This window comes from Corvus brachyrhynchos, unplaced genomic scaffold, assembly GCF_000691975.1.
Source record: "Corvus brachyrhynchos isolate BGI_N302 unplaced genomic scaffold, ASM69197v1 scaffold255, whole genome shotgun sequence".
NCBI lineage: Eukaryota > Metazoa > Chordata > Aves > Passeriformes > Corvidae > Corvus > Corvus brachyrhynchos.
This window is the reverse complement of record NW_008238358.1, coordinates 5,546,514-5,566,543: the sequence shown is the minus strand read 5'-3', so window position 1 is coordinate 5,566,543 and position 20,030 is coordinate 5,546,514. Positions and strand designations below refer to the sequence as shown.

The 20,030-nt window shown below is 36.8% G+C and overlaps 1 long non-coding RNA gene across 1 annotated transcript; it reads right to left on the bottom strand.

The window, feature by feature from the left end:
- Positions 1 to 12,389: 12,389 nt before the first annotated feature.
- On the bottom strand, positions 12,390 to 19,740 carry LOC108447025. The gene is made up of 3 exons (XR_001862381.1): positions 19,593 to 19,740; positions 18,811 to 18,886; positions 12,390 to 12,576 (listed from the first exon to the last, which is right to left on the bottom strand). It is a non-coding gene; the product is annotated as an uncharacterized LOC108447025 (long non-coding RNA).
- Positions 19,741 to 20,030: the final 290 nt, after the last annotated feature.

Here is a 20,030-nt window from a genome sequence, read left to right as displayed (position 1 = left end):
CGGTGGCCACGGCGGAACGGCCGGGCAGCCGCAGGAACGCTGCGCGCAAATCACAGAATCAGTGAGCTTGGAAAAGACCTCTGAGATCATCGCGTCCAACCTATGACCAAGCACCTTGTAAACTAGACCATGGTACTGAGTGCCGCATCCAGTCTTTCCTTAAACACCTCAGGGGACGGTGACTCCACCACCTCCTGGGCAGCCCATTCCAATATCTAATCGCCCTTTCTGTGAATAAATCCCTCCTAATGTCCAGCCTAAACCTCCTCTGGCACAGCTGAAGAAGACCATGTCTTCTAATCCTGTCACTGGGCGCCTGTGAGAAGAGGCTGACTCCCACCAAGCTACAACCTCCTTCCTGGGAGTTGTAGAGAGTGATAAGATCACCCCTGAGCCTCTTCCAGGCTAAGGTCCTGGTCTTCTGTTTGCCCACCCATCAATCCTGCACCAGCGCAGGAAGCACTGGAAAGGTGAAACACCCAATGCCCAGAGAAGTGCCATGTGCTTTTTGAATTCTAAGGAGCACTGATGCTTAGGCACACCACTAGACTTTTGTTCATGCTTATCTAGATAAAGAGGTGTGTGGTCAGGAGGAGGCCCTTGTAAATATGTTGTGATTTATTTATAACAATTTACATAGAAAATTAATAAAATAATCTAGGAATAAAATAGTGAGGTCATGAAGAAAAGATGAAACATTTAGAATCTATAAAAAATTAATTGCAGAATGTTACAGAAGTCAGAGCAGGACTCTTCAAAAAAATTAGACATTTTCTTTAACTCAGGCTCTGCTTCTCTGAACCATTAAAGACAGGCACCATCAAGTGTTGCCTGCTAAGAAAATTGGAGGAGAGAAGGCAGTAAAAACTATTCTTATGGCATGCCCTATTTTAAGTCCATAAGATAAAATTCTCAAAACTTGAAAAACACCAGAGTGAAGGAGTCAAGGTGAGAGTATCATCAGATCTATATCATCTCTATCACAGTAAAAGGAATATAATACTGAACATATTTTTAATTTTTTTTTAAAGAAAGGACACTTCTATTAAGCCTAATTTGAAATTATACATAAAAAATGTCTGTTAAAACTTTTGTATTTCAGTGACATGAGATTTTTGCAACAATAATATTGAGGAAGAGAATGCTGTATCATTTCAGAGTTTTTCTATTAGTATAGTGATAATAACAGCTCTTGATAGTAATATATTTACGTGGTCTTTCTACTGTCTTAAAATCTATCACTATACACTTAAGAGGGAAAAAAAGTATATCTAATTCAGATTAAGATACAGTTACTTAGCTGTTGAATAAAGCTAATGTATTACTATACCAAACATTCAGTAATATTGAAATTAACAGAAATCATTTATAAATAAATTCAGCACAGACCCTGAATCCTTCACATCCATAAATTACAAACTTCAGTAACCAAATTTAGTTTCCTTTTCAGGAACAAAATAAAAACACCATAGTTTTCCACCCTTCTAAAGCTCGAGACACTTTACTTGTCCTGAAAGTAGTGATTTGCAAGACTACTTCACAGCAACAGCACAGGATGGATTTGCCTAGCTCTATTAATAAGGCCACAAACTTTCTGAAAGACTACTTTTGGAGAGCTTTTCTGCTTATTAAATTTTCCCACAATCCAAACATTTTGTCAGACGATTTTGTTGTCCAATCTGAGGCACAATAGCTCTCAGTAGATAAACTTCTTGACTGTCTTCTTAAAATAAAAATATTTAACTTACCAGTTATAAGCACAATATATGTATAAGGCATAAGCAGTTTGATACATGAAGTAAAGGAGTGTATAAGTGTGTTTGTGTATATATATATACACAAATAATAAAGCCTGCTGTAGGTGTAATTTTCGTTTTAGCTGTTGGGGAAAACAGCTGAACTGGAAGAGAAAAAGAAATTAAAATCCCTGCCTACTTTTGTTGCTGTACTTCAGTGTGACTACATATGGTAACAAAGTCAGTGATGTGTGTACGAAAGTGTGCAAGTTTGAATATAAGTTTTTAATTTATGCTCTTCATTCAACATACTGTAATAATGGCCCCCTTCTCCCCTTCCCTCCCACCCCCTCCATAGTCCCTATATCTAATTTACTGTTAGCATGGCCACTTCACTAAATGCAGATACAGGACTTCAAAGCATTTGATCCCTTCAGCTAGAAATCGACTCACAGCCATGTAACACTTCATCTTATATGCTTTTGATTTCAAGTTGCTTTTAAAGTCAAGGTTTGCCTTATTTGGCTGAATGTTTCTATCCAAATCCGTCATAATGGTGAAAGCCTCATTTTAAACTGGCATACATAGTTTAAACCGTAATCATCTTGACCATATTACATACAAAATGTGTTTTATAAGTTTAACAGAAAAAAACACAAACATCTAGAAAGCAATCATCTCCATGTCAACTCTCTAACACTGAAGTACTGCACAAATACAGCTTATTGTACAGCTGGATCACGTGCTGAAGCCAAACAGCCCTGGAGCAACTCTACCTGATTAAAAACAATGTTTAAAGGACAGTAATAAAACAATCAGTTTGTTGTTTCTGCCACCAACATAGTCTTTGCTTTCTGCTGCCCAGAACATATATTTACAGCAAAGTCACTGTTAACTGCAAAAATAAGTGGTTTTGTAGAACTGAAAGAATAAAGACAGAGCCCCTGATCCTTGCTGTGACCAGGTAATATTCAGTGCAGCCCAGGGGGTGAGAAGAACACAGCTGCTTTTGCACACCCCAGCTTGGAATTACCTGGGTCCCTGCCACTTGAAGGGAGCCAGATGACTCCTAGTAATACATACACTCAGTACTAAAAAGAAACACTACTCAAGGGCATGGTCTAAACTAAATGGTGTTCATCGAGTTCTGTGAAGTTTAAAGGTAGTCATCACACAGCTGAACTGTGCTTGAATACAATATTTTTAAACATCATATTTGGTAGGGTTCAATAGTGTTTGTTCTTTTAGCTGTGGATTCAGCTGATTTCATAGACAATCTAACCTTGCTCCATTCTTTATACACCTATATTCATACTCCCCCTTGCATTTTATATTTACGCATTTTCATTCTTCTGTATTGTGATAACTGTCCTTGTTTTAATGGTATCAGATTGTTAATGGTGGTATACCAGTGCAGCTCCAAAGATGGTCAGGATTGGTGTGGTGGCATAGAGCATCTCTCTCACCCCTTTCTGTGGTATCCCAGACTTTGTCAGTCTAGAAGCATGTAGTTCTAGTGCAGAACAGTCTGATCTGCCACATATTACTAATATTTCTACATCATAACTCTGGATATATCAGCTGAATTTCATAGCTTTAACATGGACAATGCCACTAACAGGCATAATGCATACTGAAATCTTCATAGTGAGAATAGTGAAAGAGATTTGCTCACAAGAAGAGAGAAAGCCAAGAAGAGAGAGGTTCTATAGTAGGACAAATTACCAGTGAACTAATAAAATTTCAGTTCAATTTCAGTTCAGTTCAAGGTCTACTTTGAACATTTCAGTACCTTAGCAAAATGAGAGTATCACTATAAAATAAAAATATTTTTATTATTTATACTAATAAAAACAGAGAAAAAACATTAAAGAGGGACTGATCATGAGGTGAGCAATACTAGGCTTTTTCTAGGCCTCCAAAGGCTAGGACCATTCTAGCACGACCATTTCTTTTTTCAACAAATAAACCATATGACATGAAAGAACTGTTAAAAGAAAAGGAATGGTAGTGGTCTAAGAAAAGGTGTTGATTTCACTTTATTTAGTGTTGTAGATGGTAGCACTGAATTGTGTCTTAATCAAGATGCTTGACAGCTGAACAGGAAACTATGAAAGAGGAACATAAGTATTAAATACTTCTAGTGCCTTAAAGGGTATTACTGAACATGAAAGATCCTCTAATTTACAAGTAGGGAGACTTCTGTCTCTGAATTTGGACTATACCTGTATACTTTAAAAAAAGAAAGCAAACAAAAAATCCAAACCAGCCCACCCTGCAAGAATGCTGACTAGGAATAAACCCACAGTAGGACTTATTCTTGAATCAGTTTTTTGCAATCTTTGAGCTATGTTCAGCAGCCTGGGAGACACCAGCAAGAAAGAAACCTTAGGGAAAACGAGATTACTTTTCTATAAATGTCTCTAAACTCTACTTGTGAGGTACAAGTTTGGAGCTACAACATCAAAGGATAAAATAATGTAAGTTTTGGCATTTAGTCTAGATTTTTAACTGTGTGCTGTTAAATGTCTATGCAGGAATAGTAGACTCTTGCTAGATTTCAAAGACATTTCATCTTTCTCTTCTAGGGCACAAAAATGTTTGTGATGTAACTTCTTAGGATAGATAAAATGACTTCATATGTTGAACACAGTAGAAAAATGTATAGAGAGATCTGGATAGTTCAAGTTAAAAACATGATCTCAGGAAAAAAGCCACACACCTCATCCTGGATCTAATGCAGATTGAGCAGTTATATTTTAGCCTGATAAGATACATTCTGTTTTGATGGAAGAAAAAAATGAGATACCTAATAAACTATGTTAGTTAGGTGATAATGATACATTTTATACACTACAGATTTGAAAAATTACTGTAAAATGAAAACCAAACAAAATATTGAAGGACATCATGCAGCAATTCTGGAAGTCTTTTAAATTTTTACCATATTATATTTATTCTACTTCTTAACTCAGATTGTAAAGTATTTTATAACCTGAAAAGTTCCGATAAAAGGGATTAATAGTAGTCATTTACATTTCTAGAGGCCTAGAAAAAGAGTTACTTATGGGAAACAGTTAGGACACTATTTGCAAAATATCAAAGAATTCTTTACACTCTGGAAAATCTGCAGCCTTTAGGAGGTCACCCAAAGTGCTCACAAAAATTGCACGTATTGCTGGATGTGGAGCCTGGAGCACAGAAAGGGGGTGGGACACGTTCCTCTGGGCTTGTGAATGAAAGCCCCAAAGCGCATCACCCCTATGCACACAGAGAGATGGTAACAGGAATATAGACTACACCTTCAAGATGGGTTTGCATAGGAAAATTTCAAGAGTTTACCACTGCAGTCAGCTAGTTTTTCCTCATGAAGGTACACTGTTCAGCATGAACAGATGAGCGTATACCTCAGTCCAATTCAGAAACATTGCACCCCCAGAGAAGGTGGGGTGACAGTTTCTGTTCTACATTAGGATTGCAGTGACCTCTGTAAGTACAATGGAGATTTATTCTGTACAATGCTTCAGTTTACATGTAAATACTAATGGCATACTGCTGATATGGCATTCTTCTGGTTATAATAAGAATCCAGTAATTTCTTCCTCATAACTCAGCTACTACATTACAAAAATCCAATAGAAATCAATTTAAAACTCAGATCACATACATATTATTTTTCTTTAATTTCGTGGTAGTGTTCTTATTTATAAGAAAAAGGTCACAATGCAATTATCCCTCACTTGTGCATTCAGGAGAGGTCCTCTTAGCTACTTTGTAATTTCATAATTCTCTATTCGGAAGAACTTAGAAGCTCAGCAAAGCTTCACTCAATGCCAGTGTTTTCCCCATAATTTACTTGCAAAGTTGTTCCTACCCTTCTATTCTCAACTGTGCAGTACTCTCATCTGTAAATGTGGGATTTGCCATATTTTAACTTAGGAAACAACTTGTATATGCACACTCTTGGTGGTGCCAGCATAAACCAAGAATCCACAACAATTGCAGAGACCCTGGCAGTCGTCATCTCTAAAGGTGCCTTGTCACCCACCGTCATCTAGCAACAACTCTTCAGGTGCCAATGCTCCTGATATAAACCTGTTTAGCAGTCAGCTTCCCAGTGTATCCCACGCCCTGTTGTCCAAAAGGATGTGATGATGTTACATTCACATCAGTATCAGGAAGAGATCACTCTCCTGCCCTGCTAGTTGCTGGTCTGGAGGATGCACACAGCAGGACAGGACTGGGCATGCCAGAAGTGCTTGGTGAGCAGCCAAAGCTTGAGAACACCTCTGCAGAGGAGTTCTGGAAAAACAATGAAATCCTACTCCAAACACTACAAAATTACTTATCAAATTGTAAAATTACTATCACCGTGTTAAGAAATAACACATGATCATAGAAATTCTGTTGCCTCACAGTTGTAATACTTTTGTGGGTGCAACCAAAGGTTGAATTAAGCATGAATGCTTGGACACAGATTTCACTAGGGATTTCAGAACCCAAATAAATTCCGGAGAGGGATTTTTAGCCAGAGTTTAACTGCTGGCTGCCACTATGTAATCCCTGCCCCACTGAAGAAACACAAGAGCATGGCCTACCACAAATAACTATTTTTCTGCCAAACCTAATCTACATCTTTTTTTACACTTATTCCAGTATTTTTATCCCAGTCTCTCTTTTAAACCAAAACTTTGCCTTACAAAGTATTTTTATTCCTCTCAATAGCTTTATTTAGATCATCATATCTGTACTACAATGTAAAAGAAAGCTTTGCGCATTGGCAAGTGCATTGAGAACCCTGAAGTGGGGAAGAACTACTGCTGACCAGCTGTGGGAAGGCACTGAAATAACATCAGTGACCTGCTCTGAGAAGAAAGATGTGGCAACTCTTGTGACAGATGAAAAAACCTTTAATAGTTTAATTTTTGACGTAAGTGAAACAGATTGATTGTATCTCTCTCTTTGTGACACTGAAATTTTGCCTGTCACAATGAACATTCATAGGGAAGAGCAATCTTTATCAGAAAAGGTACTCACTTGCTCTGCTCTTGTGCTAAAGATTTTACAGTATTTGACATGCCAGTCACAATTTACAGGACTCCTGACAACATCATCTGAGAAATTACACATTTGTGTTGGTCTTTTTTAGAAATCAGGTTTTTAAAGTGTGCCCCTTGTTTCTAACCATAGGCTATCTGATGAGAAGTGAATACAGTTGTCAGCTGGTGGGGCAAAAATTTTTAATGTCAAGAATATGAGAATCTCTGAAAGCCCCATGGCCTGTGCTCATGGCTGTCCAATACGAGTGGGCAGCTTAAGTAATTTAGGAAGAAAAGTTTATTTCCTGAATGCACAGAGCTTTGACTGTCAAGTTACCTATAACAGTTATTCTTTTTTCACTTCAAGGCGGGCAGTGATATTTCCTTGCGCATTATATAAATTTAAAGTGGAACATATTATTAAGGATTTGAGGTGTCTATCTTTTTTAGACTGCTTTAAAAAAAGAGTCAAAGACTGCTACTTGAAGTTATACAAGATCCCTTTAAGATATGTGTAGGACATTGGACATGAGAAAATACTCCTCTCTGCTTATTTTCCTAAATATCTCTTCTACGAATCCTTTTATAATAAATGCGCGTGCTGATAAATCTTAAAAAAGAACTACAGAAATATTAATTACGTTGTGATTGTTTATCATTTTTCCCACAATAACATCTTTTGTATTTTCTGCTCATTTTTGGGAAGGTCTTATGATCTAATCTCCAACCTATTTAAAAGAAAATGCTTTGTGTGCCATTTTGTACTCATGGTCGTTTGGAGTTCTATTTCAGTTTCATTAATATTGATGGAACTCGTCTCTGCACTCATTCTCAGCAGATTCTTTGAAATTAATCTCCAGCATTTACTGTGATTTGTTTCTGTTTTCTGCTTCATTTCTGAATCCAGCTCTTCTCTAGTTAACTTTGTTTTCTTTATTTTTATCCACTTGCTATGACGGTTCTACTACTTGTGCCGCTGTGGTGTGTCAGTCCCTTTTATGGGATCCCTGTTTCGTCTCTGCCTTTCACTGTGATTTTCCATCATTATGGGCCTCTTGAATAAAAATGTAGCCCTTGTTTCTGATAAAGTCCATGTTCCTTTTCTTTCTGTGTGATTTTCCATCATTATGGTTCTTAAATTTCTTGAATAATGATATATACTATGAACAAATGCATGAAGCAGTAATGGCTTCGTCAGTGTTTTCTAAAATATATCTGCAGCTTTTAGAGCATACAGTGCTACAGCAGAGTTTGTGCCATATTTGTAAAAGCATGATTTTTAAAGTGTATTTTGTAGCCTATTGATGACTATGCTGCTGTGCATTAATAATTTGCCTTCTTTCAAACATTATCTACTTTTCAGGATAGTGGTTTCAAAGAGATACTGAAGTTGAGGAATAAGTATTAGTACTGAACATCTTTTTTTAAAATGGTAAAAACATAAACCCTTTGTAATGTTTACAGCAATACCACTATGTTATGGGACTTACAGAATTCTTGTTAGGCCTTTCACATGAAGGATGCACGAACAGATTTTGGAGTTCTTATAAAAACAAGCCAACATTTTAATTCGAAGCAGCATATCATAATAAACAAGTAATCAGAATAAGTGTTTTAAATATATATCTGCAAAAACATGATAAAAGAAAAGTTGTACTCCAGTACTAATTAGTTACATTTGAGTTATGTCAAATACATGATGAAAACCAAAAGTATAAAAACATTTAAAGTTAAACCTCAGTTCACCAATTTGAACAATGGAAATCTTTAATATGCCATAATGTAAGTTGGGGTAAAAACAGGAATCAAAATGTTATAAAATATTTCCTACCTTATTTGATAGTAGTGGCACAGTAACTTAGTCCACAAAGTGCTTTATTGATTTCAAAGGGGGCAAAATGTTAGTCACAAAACACTAACCAAGTATGTCAATGATTTTAGCATTACTTTTTTTTTTTAACATACTCTGTAAAATTATATCCATTAGTGTTTCATTTTGGATAACAGATGGAAAGCTTAAAGATCTGGAGAGGCTTGCAAAAGTAAACCATCATTTCCAAAAACATTTATAATGGTATTTACAATTTACTACAGTCTCTCCCACCAAAATAAATGGGTCTTGTGGTATTAATTAGAGAAAACTTGGTTCCTATGTGTCCTGTTTCCTTCCATTTGAAATACAAGTATCAAAATTCCTTTAAGTTCTCTAAGGAAACCAAACATGAAATGCCCCAATTGATGGCTCCAGCTCACCACCCAGGGGCTGGAAACACTGTCCCCTTCTCACCAGGGCAGCTGGTGGCCTGGAGCAGGTGAGCTACCCACAGAATTCCAACCAGGCACAAAGGGTGCAAGCAAGACCAGTGGGAACAGCTTCCCCGTACTACCCAAGCAAAAAGAGCAAAGCAGGTTTGGCAATGGCAACCAAGATTAGCCACAAATCATTCACTGCCAGAAAAATCAGTAGTGACAAAACAGGTGTGTTTTGTCGAGCCAGGTAGCCAAGCGAAAATAGACAGGATATCAGACCACGTGATCTTCACAAAAGGTGACAGAACTAGGGGGTGGCACACCTACAACATCACACCTGAGTGTAAACATAGCTCTCAAGCACAGACAAGTCCCCAGTGAGACTCTCTCACAGGTCTGTTCACAGCACCTGATCCCAGGTGACAGTCCTACCCCGAGCACAGGCAGCCAAGCTCCTCAGCAGGTGGAAAAAGGTTCTCATGCATTTATGCTTCACTCGGGGTCCTGACTCAAGCAGCTTTCAATAATTGACACTCCTTACCTCAGTGCCTTGATACAGCTAAGAATGCTTTTATGTCCTTCTCAGTTTATCTTCCAAAGAATCAGTGACTGTTTAATAATGTTTGTATTAATGATTTCTTCTTACGCCATTCACTTACAATGTGAACATGGTGCCTCCGTGACAGCTATTTAGCTGCACTGCTGGTTCAGTGAAAAGCCTTGGGAAGATTGCTAATTTATGATATGTATGATGATCCCACTTCAGTTTTCTTCCTTCACAGTGTTTTGTAGATTGGAATGCATAGGTAGGTGGCCAAGTTTGAATAGCTGTGTTATGTTAGTTCAGTAACAATGAAGTGTCATTATTTTTGGCTAATATTAACATGTAACTGGTGTATGGCCTGACAGATGCATCTGAAACATTTACAGATTCTGGAAAAGAAATCTACAGTCACTCACAGAGCTGTCCCCAACCATTCTAATAAGAAGATAAGATTGTTTTGCAGCACAAAGTGGGAGAAGACTTAATAGAATCAGTCACAGTTTTAGTGGTACCTCTGCTTCAATAACCAATTTATGTCAATTTATACCCAATTTTCTTAAGTAGATGGTTGAGAATAGTATTACTATTTTTTTATCTTCCAGGCAAAAGGTACTTCTCTTTTCATTTTATCTGGGATAAATTATGAAGTCATTTCTCAAATGCAAGTTTCAATCCATCATTAAATAATAACTTGAATGATTGCTTCTCTTTTCTTAACTCTTAGAATGGAAACATACTTGCCCTTTCTGAATCTGCAAGTTCCAATCCTCATCATTCTTTGTTTCAGAGTAGTACTAGCAGAAATAGTAGGTGACTACTGTCCCTATCAACCTCAATTTCTATTACAGAAAACAAAAGTTATAAAATGTTTCAATGTATCCAAGTTGTTTTCCCTAATTCCCCAATTTAAGAATGTCTTGATGACATTCTTAATTTTGCTATGCAAAGAGACAAACCATGTCGTTTTCAAAGCAAAAGAATAATTAAAATACACAAAAAATAGAAAGACTCGCATTGTAAAAAATAAGCTAAAAATGAAGGAAGTGTACTTCAGAACAAAAACAGGGGCTCACACATTCATTTCATGTTTCACTGAATAAAAATCCAGATGACTTCACAGATGAATCTGAGGTAAAGTTAACCATTTTCACTACAATTAACTGTGACACTTCTCATGTTGGCTAATGTTTGCTGCATGGTCCCAGCGAAACACAGGCTACTTTTAAAGGCATTCAATAATCAAGGAAGATTCTGAGTCACTGAAAGTCCACCCAACAGAAACCTCAATACACTTACCAGCTCAGACTTCCTCATAGGAAACCAGTAATCATACTGTGCCTATATCTTCTGCATATTTTTGAGTTATTCATGTGTGGCAACACAGAAAACATCCTATCAGTTCACTTTCAGTCTCATGGATCACATATTCAAGGGAATTAGCAACAGCAGCAGCAATATTTGAGAACTCACCTATCTGCAAGGCAGGGTAAGAACTCCTATTGATTCAGGTGATTTCAAGTCTCTCCTGTTATTTCTTCTGTAATTTCTGTGGGGTTTTTGTTCAGTGCTTGGTGCCTCACTGGATTTCAATGAGACTGAAATACTATTTGCCTCAGGAGTCTTTTGAGCTTAAGATTCCCACTTTTCTGGAGAGGTGTACTGTGAAGCACAAAATGCCTAAGAACAGCATTCAGTCAGGAAAGAACGATGGTCACCAGTACCTGTATTCACTTCACTGCTGTGGTAACACAGGGAGGTAAATAACCTCCACAGAACTGAAGCTATGTCTGCTATCAGACTGACAGCTGTGAGGCAATTAAACACAATGGCTCTCTTACCTAGCTTTATTACATTTAGCACCTGCTTGAATGCCTTCTGTCCAGCTGAGGAACATCAAGCTGTCTTAGAAACACCCAAGCAAGGGCTTTCAGGAAACAGACAAAGCTCGAGAGATCTTTGGCCTAGAAAAGAAAATCTAGGAAGCTTCTCTAGTGTTCAGGAAACTACAAAATTAGTGAAAACCATTAATTGCACAAGTGATGTTCTGTGGATGAACTTAGTTTTTCTGAAAATTCCCAGAGATTCCTTTGGAAATAATCAGCAGTCTGTGAATCACAAACAGTGCCTGGGAGATGCTATGTCCAAGACTATAACATGAACAAATGCAATCATTATATTTACCAAACAAATATTTTCTGGTTGGACATTTTTCTTACTTCAGAGGTCAGTTTCATATCAATACTATCTAGTATCCAACATATGCAATGCACTGAGTTTATAAATTAATTTCAAAAGTAGTTTTACTTCTTTTACTTTCTCTGCTTAAAGTCAAATAAATATATATGCAGTCCATATTCAACTATCACAGAACTCAAAAATCCTCCAGAGCTGTGACCTCAACTTGAAAATAATAAGCATGTGTAGCATTCTGAAGGAGGGAAGAAAGGTAAACTGATTACTTAATTTTTGATTTTTGGTATCTCTGAGGAGAGCTGATAACTCCTCTTTAAAAATTTCTGCCTTCAATGAATTTGTAAATATGCCTGGCTGCAGCTACAAGTGGGATGCAGAAGCTGTAGGATACTGAAGCCACTCCCGTAACATTTAAGTGAGGGTGTACAGCAAACCAGGAGATTTATAGTAATCCCCTGCTATTAGACACACTTTTCTTGAAAGTGTGAGTTCCCCTATTAGCTACTCAGCAGGGGACTCCATTTACCCTGCAAGTGGTCTGAGGCATGCAAAATGTTTAAATTTTGAGAGAATCACAAACAGCAATATCTCCAGAGTACAAAACATGACCTATATTTTTTAATTGCTCACAAAACAAGACACATCCAAAGTGACATGGATACAAATAGCTTAACTTGAACTTGCCTAGAACCAGCTCTGTAACTCACACACTGTGAGGATTTGGTGGTGAAGTCTCATCAACAATCCATCAGGTGAAAATCCGGTATCTCAGTATCTCAGCATCTCAGCCTCAGTATCTCAGAGACCAGTCTTTCTGGAAAGACGAAATTTGAACAACAAGGCTGCCTCAGACTTTGATTAGCCTTCCCATACATGACAAAGAGCTCACTAGTAAAAGCATTTTGTCAGCAACTTCGGTACTGCAGTTTTAAATTTCTGTAATTCCTGAAGACTGCATGAGTTAAGCATTTTGAAAATACTTGATATTTTAATGCTTTTAGGGGTTTCCTCCTTTTTCAGTATGCACCTTTCAGCATTACTGACTGAAGAAATACCAGCCTACTTAGTTTTGAAATTTGAAATTGCAACAGACTGTGAGCTGTGGTAGGTATGTGCATCAATAGACTGGAAATTCACCCAGGAAAAATATTTAGGGAAAAAAAAAACCTAACTAAAATGTATTTGTTCTTAAGAATTCTAAGAGACTATCTTCTGTTTAGCTGAGATTAAAGATGGTAATCTACAGTCTCAAAACCCTAACTCACAAAGATTTGTCATATTCCTGCTTATTAAAATGTCCTTTTAAAATCTTTATTAAATTATATCCGTGGTGGGGTGAATGAACACTAAAAAAGTTGTTCTGTAATGATTCTGAAGTTAGATTCCAGTCATTAGATAATAATTCGGCTATAAGACTCTTATTCATTATTTACATTTTAGTTTTGTAACATTTAGCTTCAACTCTTCTGAAAGAGATTAAATTGAGACTATTTTTAATGTTGATTCCAACAACTGCAAAATAATCCTTGATATTTACTAATACCAATCCACAATTAAACAATTTGCAAATGCAGGCTAGACATAATTAGTAGGGCTTGCTGAATGAGCTATTTTCTTCACATTTTTAAGATTAATGCCTACATTGATCTGAAGACAGAATAACTTTAGTTTCATTGTCCATTTTACATAGTGCACTGCTGAAAGCATATTCATATTGCAACCACTTCCCATCACTAATAGAGAACTGCATTTGGAAGTACTTCCTTCAAACTGATAGATCGAATGCAAAACTGCTCAGAAAGATAGGTTATGAATATTTTCCACTGTACATCTCTGTGGCTACCCACTACTTCCAACCATTAAAAAAAACACAGAAATGTTGGCATCAATAAGAATTGCAGGTACACTTCATCTTCCAACAGTGTTATGTCTGGACAGTTGCAGCATTGCAATGGCAAGGTAAATGGCAACTTGAATATTCTCATGTTAATGTATTCACATCAAATAGTTACTCAATTTGCATTTTGCTCCTGTAATTAATTTAAAAAACAAAACCAAACCAATGTTTTTGCCTTTTTTAAAATCCTTTTTGTCTTACCCCAAAATGGAAATTAAAGTTACAAAATTTTTCTGGTTTAGAATTTAAAAGGTATATATGCAAATGGGGTATAGATGTATGATGCCAGAGTTGGGTAGGTCTTTTCTCCTTTTCACTTAGTAAAATAAATACTTGTATGCAAACATCAGATCTCACTCTAGAGCTAACATGTATAGCTAATATATAATTACTATGGGATTAGATGCGATCCTAATTTAGTGGTAATGAGGGTATAAATGAGGTGGGATTTTTAAGTTAACCCCTCAGTGTAGGCTAGTACAGCATCTCTTAACATTAGTTCAAGTCCTGTCGTTGGAAAGACTCCAAATACAGTAGTACTTTACTTCCTTAGACCGAGTAAAACTTATTTTGGCAGTGTACTCTTTTATGAGTAAAGTTTCAGCATTGAGAAGAGTATGAAACTCTATAGGAATTTAACTACAGTGAAAGGTTCTGAGGCCCTAAGACTGATTTCAGTGTGAGCATTGCTCTTCAAGACTGCTACACTCAACTAGATTCCCTGAGTTATATTATTCACATATTACTATACTAAGAAATTAGGCTAATATTCCAAAACTGTTCTCTGCTGAGAAGTCAATGTTAACCAAATCCAGGGTTCTGCGGAGTCATACAGTATGTACATTTGAAAAACAAAGCAACAGTATCCCCAACTCCCTATTCTGCTGAAGAAACATCCTCTTCAACCATGAATTTAGGGGAAAAGTTCTGGCGCAAGTAGAGACGACAGTTTAATATATTCCTAAACAACAGTTTAATTGGCTTTGTAGAACTATTTCCCTCCTGCTCAGATATTGGTATGCCCCCATTCCCATTCTCCTAACCATGTGGAACACATACTCTTCTACCACATGTTAGATTTCAAACTTTATATTATTTAAATACCATGACACTGTATGTTATTAATCAAAATCTCAATATTTTGGAGCCGTTTGTTAAACAATTTTCTAGCATCAAAACCTTACAAAATCACAATCTGAGGCACTCAACTTCCTTGAAGATCTCTTCAGAGAACACTTCAAAGAGGAAGTTTTTGTAGAGGTCACTTAACTATATTCAACCCTATAAATACAAAGAAACATTTTTTGTTTTAAAAATTGGATAAAAAATGTTATATAATTGTTTTAAATGGTTGGACTATTTAAAAGGTCATGTTAAAATCGTTAAGTTCCATGATGAGACTTGTCTTATAGCTTTTGACATGCATAAGATATAAAGCATGCGTATTATTAATTTCGGGAATAGTTTTAGATACCTACACTGAATTAAACTGTCGCAGTTGATGTAATTATTAAGCAAGGTTATAGACCATGCTCAGAAGTTCAAATAGTGCCCATTTCAAAAGTCCTCTCAGTAGTTATGAGCCCAAGGGCAACCTACCATGACTGGTCACACTCCTGGAGCAGGGTATGAAAGCTCTTTTTGTTTAAAGCTTGTCTTCTCGATCCTAGTTACAGCAGAGTGGTGTGAATGCAAGAGACTTTTGTTGTTAATAAATTTAATGCATCCCATTAACACTTTTTACGTTCACATCCAACCAATACGGAGCATAAAAGAGGAGCGTGTAGTACTTGTCACTTGATTCCAAAACTTCAGATTTATTGCCTGTATGAAATGATCTCAGGCTAAGTAACCTCACTTCAGCCGAGCAAATCTAATGGGCAATGTATGGATGAACATTCTTAACATTATCAATCAAACTGCAGGCATCTGTAGTACCACTTTCACCTTTTTATGTCAAATCATGTGTGATCAAAATGTGTTAGTTCAACCCGATACAGTTCTCTTGCTAAACCAGAAACTCCAGCAGACAGACTAATGCTGGACATGTTGTATTCTTAAAACTGGAACTAGCATTCCTAAAAGTGGAAATACGTCCATGTGTGTATGTTTTTAAATACACTGAAATGTGGGGGGGAAATAATTTACTTACAGAAATATTTTCAGCTACACATTGAAAAAAATAATCTGAACTTCACCCTACCTATTCAGAATTTTAAACAGAGCAACAGGATTTGTGATGCTGTTTTCAACACTGCTGTCTTCAGGTTCACTGAAATGTTTTATACCTTCACAAGCTAAACAGAAGATTTCATGTTGTGGCAGTAGTCTCATTGGAGCCTTATGACCAGATAACCATTTTGTTTCGCAATGTCATTTACACCAGTACAAATGTGGAATGTCCTATCTGGAATTAATTTAAACTACTCTTGTGAATGTAGCTTTATGTAAAAGAGTACCGAAATTAAAGTACACTGTTTAGCAACGCTTTTTACTTTTCAAGATTTTTAAATATTCTATTTAGCTAGTACAAAGAAAACACAGGTGCACACATATGCACACATCTGGATGGACACAGCTGCACACCTTCTCTAGAAAAGTAGCATGCCCTATGGGCTGGCTAGCTGCTACTCATTTTGATCCAGGTAATTAACATAGAAATAACATACAGTAATATTTTCTCATCCTCTGAGAAATTTTATATAGCATTCAAGTATTTCATGGAACCTTCTCTTATTCTGTGCTAAATGCTTAAAAAAATACTCAAACAACTTACACTAAAATATGGTCCTAGCTGATTATAAAATAAAAAATCTGATTATAAAATAAGCCTTGCAAAAATAAATAGTTTTGTCTCTGTTTCCAGAAACAAGATGGTATTAGCAGACAAATTATTAAATATAATAATCTGGACATGTTTGCCACATTCAAGTGTGTGGAGGGGCTAGAAGAGCGATTCTTTCTTAGTCATGCATATTACTTGAATCCAAAATAAAATTGCCAGTGTTGCTGGGGCAGCATCAATGTTTAAAAGTGGATTCCTTTTCTTTCACTTTTTCCAATGGTTTTTACTTTTGTTTGATACAGATAAAACCCTTTCATCTATAGCATTTACATTAAGAATTTAGTAATATATGTGCTATAGAATTGGAGAAAAATACTGGCCTCCTAAAGGATTTTTACCTCCTTTCTCCCTCCTTCCCTTTTCTTATTTTTTGTTCTTGTTATATGTATGGCTCCAAGGTCTGTCTCTTGGTGCTTGGTACACTATTGCTCTGTTATAGGAGAATCTTTACAGTTCAGTCTGAGATAGTTTTTCAGGGGTGGGTCACATTCTGCTGACAAGTATCATGTGCCTTGTCTTCTAGCAAATGATCCGTTTGGAATCTCATCCTAACTGATATTTGCTCTTTGGGGATGGATGAAAAACCACAACGTGTTCTATAAAGCTCAAATTGGCCTTATCAAGCAAAACATCTGCTAGATGTGTGAGTGACTTGTGACAGCAGGAGACATCAGCACCGGCCTCCCCAACAGAAGACAGTGCTATTAATGGAAGCTATTATGGAAGAACTCTGGCAAGAATTTTTTTCCAAACAGCTAAAAAAATTTAAAGAAAAAATATGTTGTTATGGTAACAGCTATTTGAAAAATACTGTAACAATAGGCAATTTAATATCAAACTACCAAGCTGTTAGTTTGACTATTTGGTTTTCTTTTTAAGCAGTTTATTTACAGAAATCCCCTCCCTTTCCCTTATGCAGTTACATGTGTGAGTGTGCAGACACTCACACTTGTAAGTAAGGTAATGCACCATCTGCAAAGAATTAGTGTTTGTAAAATTTCGGTCTTGGAGCTGCAAAATTCCAGATAATGCAGGTTTTTGCACACCATTAGAACATCCAGTTTAATATGGGCTCAGCCCATCCTCCACATGGCAATAAAACACATTTTGTAGCATCTCCAGTATGCATTTCTGGCACAAAGAGTTGTTCCTGTGCTCCTGTTGCTTCAGGGAATGTGGCTAGTCAATTTGTGGCTAGCCCAGCTACTCCCTGGAAAAATGCAGTATTGCCTCTCTGTGTTCTGGAAATCAGCACTCCCTCCCACTGCTGGGAAAAGAGGGTTCCAAAACAGTTTTTGGAGTTAAAGCATCATACAACATATCTTTCCAAAGCCTTCCAAAGTATTTTACACTTTACACTTTTTTAGAAAATTTCCTCTGAACAAGCACAAGTTTCTGTGTGCACTAGCTTCAACATCTTACTTTGAAGGAGCATGTAATCCTCACTCAGATAAAGTCTCTTTTGAAGTTAGTGCATAACATATTGGGTACTGGCTGGAAGGTCTGGCTGCTTGATTTTTCATACTGATGTATGTACAGTGATAATAGGAAAGAGCTGGAGGACACCGCCTGCTCTTCCTCTTAGAGCTGTGCTTTCAGCCAGGATGTGTACAAAAAAACAGACAAACAGGACACATTTTTGTACATGTCGCAGGTGAACAAACCTTGGAGCTTTAAATTTCCTCCAAAATATATCATGGAGGATCAAGTTACACTGTGTTAAGTACTGCATGGGAATTGTGAACATCCTATTTCTTAATATGGAGATGAGATTTTAGAAATGTGAAACTTGCATTTTGTTTCACTGCTTTCAATCCCTCTGAGGTGTATAATGGTCTGCCCCGACAGAGAATCACATTTCAATGAGAGTAACTAGCATGTTTGATCTAAAAAGATTACAAATAGAGGAGTGTGGTGATAGAGATTTTTGCTTCTATTTGTTTTGCCGTAACTGGGAATTTCGCAGTCATGTTGTTTTCTAAATAGACAAATATTTTTATTGTCAATATAAAAATTTAGTTATGTTCATGTGCAGTAAAAGCCATGAGAAATACTAGATAACAAAAATCCACTACAGCTTATTTTGCATCATTTTGCAAAAGAGAAAGTGAGTTATTTGTTCTCAGTGACAATCCAAATTCAGCAGCAATGTGCTCCATAGGTCCTACTGACACTCATCTGCATATATGGGAATGCATTTGGAAACTGAATGCAAGTGGTGGTATTTTCTAACCTCCCCCCACAAAATCCCTTGAGCATTTCAGACATTCCACTCAAAATGATTTTTTAATGTGGAACCTACTTACCACATTTGTTTTACATTACAAGATGCTGTATAGGTTGTTTACATACGGAAAAGTCAGTGGAGAGAAATTTCTGTAACTGTTCAGAAAGAAAGATTGCAATGTTACTGTAACAAGGACAATTATGGACAGACACAGGTAATAGCTGTTTAGAAAATGTTAGGAGCATTATTGTGGATAATAGACATTCTTTTCTTAGCATTGCCCTTGCCCAAGTTTAATTTTCCATTGGTGGTGTCCACCTAGATTGCTTAAGACAGCTGTAGTCTTCTCATTTACATTAAGGTAACAAAAAGTTGACTGCTGAGTTGTCCCAGGTGGAGTTCATCTGTACAAAGGTCTGGAACTATGAGGGAATACCTAAAATGTCAGATATGTCCAGTATCTAGTGCTGCAGCAAATTATCACCTCTTCCAGGTCACAAAGGTCAAAATAATTTCCAGCTCTATTTTTCTAAAAGCCATTTTCATTTAATCTGTCCTTTACAAATGGTAAATTTAATGAGAACTTCAGGAATAATTCAAACTAAAATTAAGAAAAACTACCTAGATATATATGTGTTAAATTCAAATATATTTTAGTAAGCAACAACGTGGCCACTATTAAACTAGTTCTCAAATACTATTGAAATAATAAGTATGCTCGCAAAGGAAACCTGCTTTCTTTTAAAGTGACTGCATGCATTATTCCAGCTTCTTGTGATAATAGCACATTTAATACCGAGGCCAAGATGCAATTTTTTGTTGGAAGAAGGTGTTACATTGCACCTGTATGCTTATACTCACCTAGGAGTTCCATTCCACTAAATTAATCCAGCCTGAAGTTCAGGAGGGCTGCTGCGGGCTTGGCCTCCACAGCATTCTTCTTGCTGGCTTTGCGGAGCAGTTGGGAGCAAATCAGGTGAGAGAGGGAGCAGAGGAAAGGAAGAGGCCTGTCTCTAAAGAGACACTGGATTAGACTGGAGTGAATAGCTGACGTCCTCTGTAATTATACACACATTGAACCCTTTATAGTTGACTTAAGTTACTTCAAACTGCACTGGTCTGGCCCTCCATACTGATTAAAAGCAGCATCTATTTACCTTAACAATAAATGTGGAGATTAGTAAAAATTCACTTGATCACAATAAGAAGACAGATAATTAAAGGGCAATGCAAGCCAGATTGGAATGTAAGGGCCTGAAACAGCATATTAGGAAGCATAGGCTGCTTTTGTGTATGTGT